The sequence below is a fragment of the Microcaecilia unicolor genome, chromosome 12 (assembly GCF_901765095.1).
Source record: "Microcaecilia unicolor chromosome 12, aMicUni1.1, whole genome shotgun sequence".
In the NCBI taxonomy this organism is placed as follows: domain Eukaryota; kingdom Metazoa; phylum Chordata; class Amphibia; order Gymnophiona; family Siphonopidae; genus Microcaecilia; species Microcaecilia unicolor.
In genome coordinates this window covers 69,872,016-69,884,394 of record NC_044042.1, presented here as the reverse complement: position 1 = coordinate 69,884,394, position 12,379 = coordinate 69,872,016, and positions in this window count along the sequence as shown.

The window sequence follows — 12,379 nt, the reverse complement described above, 5'->3', positions numbered from 1 at the left end:
ATAAATGTATATATACAGTATGTGCACTTTAATATTTAAACACGCCAGCTCATCAAATCCAATAGCAGACAAACAGAAAGAAACACATCCCAGATGGACAACTGAGTGAGTAAATTATTACATTCTCCAAGATGTGTGAGCTTCTGACCATGGAACCAGGAGTCCATTAGGCAGTGGAGGCAACAGCCTAGGGGACAACCACCATGCCACTGAAAATCTATTCCAGCACTTTCTGGGGATCCATCATTATTTTGTGATTGCTGTCTACTTTTTCTTTGGGGACCCTTCCCCACTAGGCTTGTTGCAATTTCCCAGCCTGTCATAATTTTGGAGAGGGGGGCGGGGGTGGCAGCCTAGGGGTATATAGTGGAGGAGTGGCTTAATGGTTAGTGTAGTGGGCCTTGATCCTAGCAACCTGGGATTGATTCCCACTGCTGCTCCTTGTGACCTTGGGCAAGTCACTTAACCCTCCATTGCCCCAGATACAAAAACTTAGACTACAAGCCTCTAGGGACAGAGAAAGTGCCTGCAAATGTGTACAGTGCTGACCACATCTAGTAGCACTATAGAAATGATTAGTATTAATATTCAAAAGGTTAATTCCACCACTGCATGCATGTAACAATAAAGTCAAAGACACACTTCTAGAGAATTGCTTTTTAACTACCTAGTGTACCTAAATGTAACTCACCTTGAGCTACTACTGAAAACAGTGTGAGCAAAATCCAAATAAATAAATGCACCTAACTTCCAGGTTGGGATTCCAAGTTTATGTAATTAGCGAAATGTCAGCAGCTTCTCCCATGGAGGGCAAAGTGTCCAATCAGGATTATAGGCAAGTCTGCTTATGGGTTGGTGTGGGTAAGAGACTTTCTGGGTCAGTTGAAGAACCCTCTCTCTCAACACTCCTACAAAAATGGCTAAATATTCACACTGCCCTTTAACCTTCTCATTAAATAACATAAGGAAAATGTGGGTGCCATAGAAAAAGCTCAATACCTGCCAGTTAACTTCCAGACAGACTCACTTGTGAGAAGGAGGTGAATATGGAGGATGGATAACCATTCCACATCTACAACTAAACACTGTGTAATGGCACAGGAGGTACTAAGGGGAAGGAGTCACAATATAACTAGGGCTTTCTACGAAAGTAGGACATTTTAGTCCTGAAAGAGGTAGGTAAGCACATTCCACAGACAGTACAGCAACAGTGCTGATCCCATCATTGTGAATGGGAATAAATGAGGGGTGCTGCTGTGCTGATCACTATCAGAGCCCTCTGAAGACACCACACTGATAAACATAGAACTAGAAAGCAGATCTTCATCAGAGCCCCATGCAGGTGTAACACTGATACACATAAAGGAAGAGTACAGCATGTTTTAATGTTATCTTTTATATATTTGGTTGATATTTTGGGAACTGTCTTGTAGCTTGTTCTGATTGGGAAAAGAAGGCGCATACATAAAATTAATACATAAAAATAAAAGTCTAAAGTACAGACCCTCATCAGAGCTTCATGCAAACATCACACCAAATTGATACACAAAGGGCTGGATTCTGTATATGGTGCCAAAAAAATTAGCACTAAGTGTTATTCTAGAAATGGCACTCTGAGTTGGGCGCTTAGCGCTGGGATCTGCGACTACTTTTAGGAATGACCATTTACATCAGCTGAACCCCGGTGTAAATCCTCACACCTACATTTGACACAGATGCCCCTTATTCTATAACACCATGCAGGAATTGCAGGAATGCCCCTGATCTGCCCATGACCCTCCCTGGCCGCACCACCTTTTTGGATTCACGTGTAAAACTTATATGCGGGTATGGACACATAAATTTACACACGTAGATCTTAATGAATGCCAGTGAGCACTGATAAGTCATTGTTAGGGCCCAATTATTGGCGCTAATTGGCTCGTTATTCAATTAAATTGTGCATGCAAATTGGGCGCGCACCCAAATTTTCATGTAAAATTTAAAGCACCATTTATAGAATCCAGGGGCTAAAGGGTAGATTGAGTAAATAGTGTCTAAAGATAGGCGCCAAGATACAGGCCACTAAGCGTGAATTCTATATTGACGGTTCTGCGTAGAACTACTGTTATAGAATATTAGCTTAAGTCTGCATTCTTGCACCTAAATTTAGGTATGGGCATCTATTCTAGCCAGGGGCGTAGCCAGACTTTGGCGGGAGGGGGGTCCAGAGCTCGAGGTGAGGGGGCACATTTTAGCCCCCCTGGCGCCGCCTACCCCCCCCCCCCCCCCCATTTTTGACCCCCTCACCACCACCACCTTTGACCCCCTGGCGCCAACCCTTTTGACCCCCCTTCCCGCCGACGCCAACTCTCCCCCGCTGTCGCCATCGCCGTCAGGTACCTTTGCTGAAGAAAATGGATCTTTATCAGAGCCTTATGCAGTCATCACATGAATACAACACGAACATCTGAAGAACGGATCTTCATTGAATCCTCATGCAGTCTCACACTGATACATCTAAAGCATGAATACAATACAGACATCTGAAGAGTGGATCTTCATTAGAGCCTTATGCAAGCATCACACTGATATATCTAAAGCATGAATGCACTGCAATAACACACTGTAACAGTAAAGCAATACAGCAGTAATAGTGTTGTAATGCTGTAGTTACACTGTTTAATAGAGGCACTGATATAGCAGAATGACGTCAAAAAGATATTAGCAGAATAGAGTGTGTGAATGTTGGAGGACAGGGTTTTGTTTTGAATAAAATGAAACAAAAGATGAGCCGTCCTTGATGGTGAAGTCATATGAAGGGCTGTGTGAGTTTATTGCACTCTGCATAGGGAAGAAATGTGGCCAAAGCAAAGCTGAAATCCTAGCAGCAAAAACACGTCTGACTACTGAAAACTAAAGGCCCACAGATCCCAGTGGAATCTGCAGGAAGTAGGAAGTGAGCAGCCACAAATGAGATGAAATGTCTTGGTGTGCCCCCACCCCCACCCCAGTACACACACAGCTGAGATGATGTGGTCGGTCAGTTGGTCAGCAGAACGACCAACACTTTTGCTGAACGAGAAGTCTGGGCAATGATTGATGAAACCCTGATTCCGTGGCTCTTAAACCACTGGTGCATCATCACCAGGAAATGCCACATTGCACCCTCTCGTGCACTGGCAATAAACGACACAATCTAAAGCCGGGCCTGTGCCAAGAGTAGGAAAATGAATTGTAATCCCCCAAAGAGCAACTGACTGATGCAGAAGGTCACAGCGCCCCTTTCCCAGCTGCTCCACATGGCACAGGAGCTGGTAGTGGCATTTAGGGGCACAATCCAATCCTCCATTCTCAGATGGTTTGTTACCAGGAGGACAGAAAGACAGACTGAGAAAAGATGACAAGCCTTAGCATAAAGGATACTTCTGTTAGACTAGAGTGGCATTTCCTTAAAATATTAATTTAATTTAATATTTATAGTCCACCTATACCAGAAGTTCAAGGTGAATTACAAAGCTTGGAGTTCTTAATAGAATAAAAGAAGTTCACACATTCATAAATATTACACCCATGCACAGCTTCATACACTACAAACAAGGCATATGTCCAGTTCTTGGGGGTTAAGGCTAAAGGAATCATTTCAGTATTATTTACCCTTTCATCCTTACATGCATGTACTGCTGTCCACGCATAGGAGCCGACTCTGTGGGTGCTGTGGGTGCTTGAGCACCCCCAATATTGAGAAAATTGCTTGTATGTGTCCAGGGAGGAGTTATTTCCATTGTGCTTAGCACCCCCAATAATTTTGAAAAGTTGGCTCCTATGTGTCCACGTATGTACTTCTAATCATACCACAGGGAGGCCTTTCTGGAACTGAGCACACTCAGCCCCAGATTCTATATATGGTGCCTAGATTTGCACATAACAACCAAAACACAGCGGGTATTATACATCAATTGTGAAACAGTGGGTTAATCATGGAGGGGGAGAGGACCTCAGACCAGTGACACCTTTTTAATCAATAAGATTATATCAGTGTAGTCACAAACATATAATCACTGGTCCTCTACCAACCTCCTCCCTCAATGCTCGTTTATGTGCTTCTAATATTTATCAGTGCTAAATATTACAACCATAATAGATAAATATCAATAACCACAGCTACTTAGCTTATTGCTGCTCAAACCAGGGGCTCCCCAACGGTCCCGTTTCACCAACTGGGGCTTCGTCAGGGGAAGAGCACCCTGCAACGCCAAACTGTGGTGAGCACCCGGCAAGCCAGTAAAGCCGCCGAAAAAATGTGCACACCAAAATTTGGGCACGCTCCTGAGATGCGCGTGCAAATTAAATGGCTAACGAGTTAATTAATTCAATAATTGGGTGTTAACAACCAATGATTGATGTTTAATTGGCATCCATTAAAATTTGTGTGTGCATGTGGCTGCGCACTGTCCCATAGACAGCCTGAGCCACCTTATGAACACTAGTCCCGCCTGAGAGGAAGTGAGTCAAGAGAAGGGGTGGAGCCAAATCCAGGGCCTGACTGAGGTTAAGGAGGCCAAGAGAGAAGAAGGAATCAAAGTCCCAGTGTATGCCACCACTTATGATTAAGAATTGTGACCTGGCTGAGGTAAGCTGCTTTTGCTTCTTGTTTGAGACTGACAAGCCTGCCAGCAGTTTCAGTATTAAAGAAGATGGTGCCAGAAGGTGACCTGGACTATTTCATGACCAATTTTGAGAGAAGTGCCCGCTTTGCTGGTTGGCCAGAGACATCATGGACAGCATATCTGGGGCATTTGCTGACCGGTACCTGCCAGACAGAATCCCAAGATGTTAATCCCGCTGGAGCAGCCACCTATGCGGAGGTGAAAGCAGTCATCTTGGAGAGGGTGGGCTGCACCCCCGAGGCCTATGGTAGTGGTTTTGGAAGGGTCCCCTGCAAGTTAAAGAAAACCTCTGGAGTTTCTTCTACTGACTCAAGGAGGTCGCCTGGAGATGGCTGAAACCGGAAGGAATGACAGGCTTGGAAATCACAAGAGTCATCCTTCCGGAGCAGTTCCTTGAAGGATTACCACTGCCTATGAAGCAGTGGGTGTGACAGCACCCCAAACTGACCCCAGAGAGTGTGTTAGAAGCAGCCGAAGCCTTCTACCAGGCACAGCAGAGTCAGAACCCTACCTGGAAGTCCTGGGAAGAAAAGAGGGAAAACTGGATCAGACAACCCAAGTGATCAGAAACCACCCTCCAGCCCAGGGTTTCCAAGGAAGGGTTTGGAGCGGTGGAAGCCCACATCCCCACAAACATACCGTGGCCCTTTACCCCAGTCACAGGAATCATACTCCCCCCACCTGTTTCAGGTGTGGGGAAAGAGGTCATATAGCAAGAGTCTGCCAGGATATAGCGGAAGATGCTATGGATGTGAATTTGATAGCCACTCATGACTGCAATTTTGTGGAAGCCGTCCATCCATGGAATAGAAATTGTGTACTAAAAGAGAAGCTAGAAGGACACCCATTTCAAGCAGTAGTAGACTCTGGCAGTGTCAAGACACTTGTCTGGAAAGAAGTACTCAATAATTGAACTATGAGTGAACTGGGACCCTGGTCTGTGTACATGGGGATCAGAGACAATATCCAGCAAGGAAATCCAAAAGAGGAAAACAAAAGTTCTGCGGAAAGATCAGTACAGTCCACCAAAGCAGAACACACATCTAATAGTTAAAAGGCTTTTATTCTTGCCACTTTAAAACACAACCCCACGTGGCCACGTTTTGCCTCTCTAGAGGCTGCGTCAGAGATTATCAACTATTAGGGTCCCAAAGGGCACAAACACCTAATAGTTGATGTAGCAATGACAACAGCTCAGCAGCTACCATCAGGATAAAAAGAGTGTCTCCTTCTTTCTCAACAGTATACTATTAGAAGACATGTGTTCTTCTGCTTTTGTGGACTGTACCAGAGACAGCCCCCTCCCTACCCATTTTCAAATCTCTGCTTAAAACTCACCTCTTCAATGCTGCGTTCGGCACCTAACCTTTCGTGAAATATAGTATTCCCTATCAGACGGACTCCACACTTGTCTTTAGATTGTACACCTGTCTTTTAGATTGTAAGCTCCTTGAGCAGGGACTGTCCTTCCATGTTAAATTGTACAGCGCTGCGTAACCCTAGTAGCGCTTTAGAAATGTCAAGTAGTAGTAGTAGTAGTAGTATCCGATAGCTCAAGTGTGTTGTAAAACACCTGTGGGGCAAGCTCATCTGGAGGTAGTATGCCTTGGCTACCTTATCCAGTGATTTGGGGTTGGGATTTCCCCAATTTCTGGGCCCGGCTGATCGATGACCCAAAGAAGGAGGGTGAGACTTTTCCAGAGATCTTCCAGCTGAAGGACTTTGATTTACATATCAAAAATTTATTTTATTTTTGTACCCCGTGCTTTCCCACTCATGGCAGGCTCAATGCAGCTTAGGAGGGTTAAGTGACTTGCCCAGAGTCACAAGGCACTGCCTGTGCCTGAAGTGGGAATTGAACTCAGTTCCTCAGTTTCCCAGGACCAAAGTCCACCACCCTAACCACTAGGCCACTCCTCTACTCCAACCCAAAGTTGCCTAAACCCTACCGCCAATGACAGTTAGACAAATGGTGGTACTCTGAATTTAGGAGTTGCCGTAGATGGAGATCTGGAGCAGGAGGAAGATGACGAGTCAGACAACCCTGACCCTTTGGACAGTATACCCAAATGGAGTAGTGAGGGAGCTACATGGAATTTTGAAAGGGCACAGGCAGAGGATGAGTCCCTTAGAGCAGCCTGAGCTAGGGTTGTTTCAGTGGATGAGAATCCTGAAGGAAACCAGGACCCCTCTAAGGTAGCACTCCCATATTTTGTAATAAAAATGACTTGCTATATAGGGTAGCCAAGGGAACCCTGGAAGGGGAAAAATTGAGCAGCTGGTAGTACCCCAGCCCTACTGTAGGAAGGATATGCAACTAGCCCACAGAAACCTGTTAGAAGGTCACCTGGAGGAGAAGACCTGGGAGTGGATTTTGGCCCAGTTTTCTGGCCAGGTGTATTCAAACAAGTTGAGCTGTTTTGTCAGTCCGGCCCAACCTGCCAGCTGAGAAGTCCTGCAAGGGTTCCACCTGCCCTTTCATGCCCATGCCCCTTTTCTGCATTCAAAAGAATAGCGATGGACTTCATGAGACCCCTGGACTGCACCACCCATGGCAACAAGTGTATTCTGGTCATTTTGGCTTATGCTACTTGCTATCCAGAGGCCATTGCCTTGCACAACATGAAAATCACCACAGTGGCTAATGCGCTGTGGGAAGTCTGCTGGATCTGGATCCTGACCAAGGTACCACTTTTATGTCTAGAGTTATGAAGGTGAAGACCTTGCAGATATTGGTGTATCGTCCACAGACAGTCTAGTGGAATGCTTTAATAAGACTCTGAAACAGATGCTGAAAACGTTTGTGGCCAAAGATGGGAAAAACTGGGATTCTATACTCCCATATATACTCTTCGCAATCCAGGAGGTGCCCCAGAATTCAACACGATTCTCTCTGTTTGAGTTGTTATATGGGAGAAGACCTAGAGGAACCCTGAATGTGGTTTGAGAAGCTTGGGAAGAGGAACTCAGCCCAAGGAGGAACTTGGCCGAATATTTGTTCACCATGCAAGCGAGGCTAAAGAAAGCCAGTGAGGCCACCAAGCTTTGCCTGGAGAAGGTTCAAGCCTGAGCTTACAGCCAGAAGGAAGTCCAATGAACCTTCCATCCAGGGGATAGAGTCCTCCTACCTTCTTCCAAAAGTAAGCTGTTGTATAAGAGGCAACGTCCTTATAAAGTTGTGGAAAGGACAGAACCTGTCAATTATCAGGTGGCACAACCTGACAAGAGGGACAATGCGAAGATTTTCCATGTCAATTTATTGAAGAAGTGAGATCCCATGACTGCAGCACTTGTCCAAAGAGGCGACTTCAGGCCGGAGGTGCCAACAGACTCCGGGCCTTTGCAAGTTCCATTTGGTGACCAGCTTTCTGACTTGCAGAAGGCCAACTTGGAGCAGTTGGTATGCCAGAGTGAAGATATGCTTTCTGGAGTGCCAGTCCAGACCCACCTTTCAACTCATGATATTATCACTGAGTCAGGAGTAATAGTCCAACAGCATCCCTATCAAATCCCAGAAACCCAGCAGCAAGCGATGGTGAAAGAGGTCCCAGAATTGCTTAAATTGGGGTCCACCAGTAATTGGACATCTACTATTGTGCTAGCACCAAAACCGGATGGGAGTATCTGGTTTTGTACTGATTTTCGGAAGGTGAATGCTGTCTCTAAACTAGAGGCCTATCCAATCTCAAGGGTGGAAGAATGTATTGAGTGGCTGGGAGGGACCCAATTTATTTCGACCCTGGACCTGATATTGACAGGTACCTCTCACCCCAGCTGCCAAGGAGAAGACAGCCTTTTCAACACCCCAGGATTTGTTCCAATTCACGGTGCTCCCATTCAGCCTTCATGGAGCTCCAGCTATCTTCCAGCACCTTGTGGATTACCTACTTAAACCCCATAGCAACTACGCAGCTACCTACTTAGATGACATTGTCATCTACAGTAAAGATTGGAGGACCTGCTTTATCCAAGTAGAAGCTGTACTGGATAGTCTGTGGACTGCTGAGATAACAGCAAATCCCAAAAAGTGTTTCTTGGAAGGACAAGAAGTCCAGTATCTGGGGTACTTGGTTGGGAAAGGGCAAGTGAGATCCCAGATCTGGAAGGCAGAGGCTATCACCCAGGTACCAGTACTCCAAAATAAAGAAGCAAGTGTGAGCCTTCCTGGCTTGTTGGTTACTATCACTGGTTTATTCCAGGAATTGCTGAGAAAGCAGAACCACTAACCTTTCTATTGCAGAAGAAAGCTCCAGAAAAGACAAACTGAACTGAAGAGCTGGATGATGTTTTTCAAATTCTGAAGAAAGATATCTGCTCAGAACTGGTGCTGGTCAGCCCGGACTTCAACTGGCCCTTCATCATGCAGATCAATGCCTTAGAGGTTGGAATTGGGGCTGTTCTGACCCAGGAAGTAGACAGGTGGCCTACATTAGCTGGAAAATGTTCTCAAGAGAAAAACAAATTTTGCAGTACTTGAGAAGGAGGCTTGAAACCTTCCAGTACTATCTGTTGGGGTGACACTTCCTATTAGTTATGGACCACCAACCCCTTCAGTGGATGGCTCGACATAAATATTCCAATGCAAGTATAATGCGCAGGTTCTTAGCCTACAGCCCTTTAGCTATTACGTGAAACATCAGGTTGGCTGAGAGCATGCTAATGCAGACTTTTTGTCCCGGGAGGTGGACTCTGATATGGCAGGTGCTCACCCAGGCATGGTTGAGCTGAGGGGGAGGTATATGAGGAGGTTTATAGAACTCTGCCCCTCACCCTTAAGAAAAGTCCCATAGACAGCTTGAACCACCTTAAGAATACTAGTCCCGCCTGAGAGGAAGTGAGTCAGGAGGAGGAGTGGAGCTAAAACCAGGAAGTATAAAAGACAGGGCCTGCCTGAGGTAAGGTTAAGGAGGCCCAGATAGAAGAAGGAATTGAAGCCCCAGTGTATGTACCACCTATGATTAAGAATTGTGACTTGACTACTACTACTACTTATCACTTCTATAGCGCTACAAGGCCTACGCAGCGCTGTACATCATACACATAAAGAGCAGTCCCTGCTCAAATCTAAATAAGACAGGTAACAGACAGAACAATTAAGAGGCAAGGGGAAATAAAGAGGAGGGGATAAAGGTACAGGCAAGTGAGCAGTAGTTAGGACTCAAAAGCAGCGTCAAAGAGGTGGGCTTTTAGCTTGGACTTAAAAACGGCCCCTGAGGTAAGCCGCTTTTGCTTCTTGTTTGAGACTGACAAGCCTTGCTCCGAGGAGTGGCTGGAGCCAGACCTCAGTACTCAGAGAACCGAGAAGGACTCCCAGGCTATGTTTGGGGCAGGGCCACCCTACCAGCCACAGACTGTGTTTGGGCCTTGCTAGCCTGTTTAAGACTGCTTATTGAACTACAGAGGTGTTAGTCTTTTGTGCCTGGTCCTGTGACGTAACAGACCTCAGGATTAAATGAAATAAAATACTTGTTTTCACTTATATCCCTTGTCCTGCTGTGTTATTCCACAGACCCACCCTCACCCCTCGCTCGGGGTGTCACAAGAGCATAGCACCTAACTCTACTAGCAGGTAACTCAAAAGGAGTGTGGCCATGAGAGGGGCATAGGCTTGTCAGGGGCTTTCCAAAAAGGTACATGCATTGTTTCAGAATACTGCCTCAGTGCACCTAACTTGGACACCAGCCAGTGGCCTACCAAGGGGGGGGGGGGCGGTCCGCCCCGGGTGCACGCCGCTGGGGGGGGGGGGGGGGGGGGGGGTGCCGCGCGCCTGTCGGCTCCGCTCGTTCTCTGCTCCCTCTGCCCTGGAACAGGTTACTTCCTGTTCCGGGGCAGAGGGAGCAGGGAACGAGCGAAGCTCACAGGCGCGCGGCACCCCCCCAGCAGGTAAAAATGCACTCGGGGGGGGGGGGGGGTGAGGTGTCCTTTCGCTGGGGGGGGGGGGGTGTCACGCTGCATCCAGGGGGGGGCACATCAGCGATCCGCCCCGGGTGTCAGCCACCCTAGGAACGCCGCTGACACCAGCATCTACCCCAGGGTTCAGCAGGTGTAAGTCTGGTGCCAAAGGTTAGGTGCAGGAATCAGCACTAAAGTGTGATTCTATAAAGAGCGCATGCTCTTTACAAAATCACACTTCACGCCAATTTTTCTGGCACCGAAATTTGAGTGCATTTATAGAATTCCCTCCAGTCAGTAGCACCGAGGAGGTCTGATCTCACTGCTCTGCAATGGCGTGAAGGGCTCATACTAATGTGTCATATGATGATACTTGTGGAATAAGTTAATGAGAAAGACAAAACGAATCCAAATGACTTGACCCTGTTAAGGTTCTTCGTGACTTTCTGTAGATTCCAGCACCATCCCCGCTTATAGGCCATCTCCCAGGGCCAGCTTTAACCATTAGGAAAAGGAGGCAATTGCCTAGCACAGCACCTTCCTGGAAGCGGGAGGCAGCAAAACGCAGCTGCAGTCAGCGCAAAATCAATCCTGGCAGAGAACCATCAACCATGCTTTAACGGTTTAATATTTAAAATATGTTGTTCAGTTATGTGTTTTTAGAAGGTCATTCTGAAAAAGTGGATATTGGAGTAATCATGATTGTTGAGTTTAATTATTAAAATCTTAGGAGGAGGCCTAGGACCATGAAAGGTAATGGGGAGGGGAGGGGACACAAGGTTGAAGGTTTGCCTTGGGTACCTAATGCCTTTTCACTAGTCCTGCGATCTCCTTTCATTTAATGCCACTAATCTCCTCCATTTTGATTTCTGGCCACTTCACTCCACTGAAACTGCTTGTCTCTGTTTAACTACCTCTTCCTCTCTGCTTCTTGCTGCCTGTCTCCAGTACCTATCTTATTTTGCTATAGTTGTTCACTCCATTCTCTAATGCATCCTCTTGGATTCTCTGGAGCCACCCCCTAACCAGTTCTTTATTTTCCGCTTAATAACTTGTTCTCTTCTCTGTGTTTTTTTTTATGGGTGTTTCACAAGGCTCAGTATCAGATGTCTGAGATGTCCCCTCTAGCTCTGTTTTCTTATCTAGAACAACACTAGCCGGGTTTGTTCCTATCCCTTACCTGGTATGTGGTAGCCAGATGTTCTCCTGACTCTTACATGATACATGGTATCCAGGTGCTCTCCTGGTATGATAGCAACTCAGTATGTTCCTGGTCCTTAACTGATATAGTAACTGGAAACCAACTCTGGAAGTTCAATCCAGGTTTGTGAAATGTAAAGTGACAATCTTCAAAGAGGACCATCTTGTGAGCTATGAATCCCCTTCCATAGGTATGCTCACATAGTAATTTGTGCCATTACTCGATATGTGTTTCCTGACCAAAATCTTACAAAGACCTTCAAAAATATTAAAAAAGACTTATGTGGATCCAGGTAGATAGGAAAACTTGCAGGAAGGAAAGCCAAGTCTTCGCCATAGCTGCATCCATTTTCTGCTGCCATTCATGTGTGGGTCTCTGAAGCTGCAGAAGGCACTACCTACCTAAAGACCATGTAGACCATAAAGGGTGCAAACAGAGTCTCCAGAGATTGAAGGATCCTAAGAAGAATGCATTTCCTGACCATAGCTATTTTTGTCTAATCTATATTCTTTCCTAGACTATGCTCTATGAAAACTATCAGACCATGTGAATGATCAGATAATAAAAAAAATACCATACAATGAAGTACCTTAATATATACATTATAGGGTACTATAATATGATACATTATAACAGA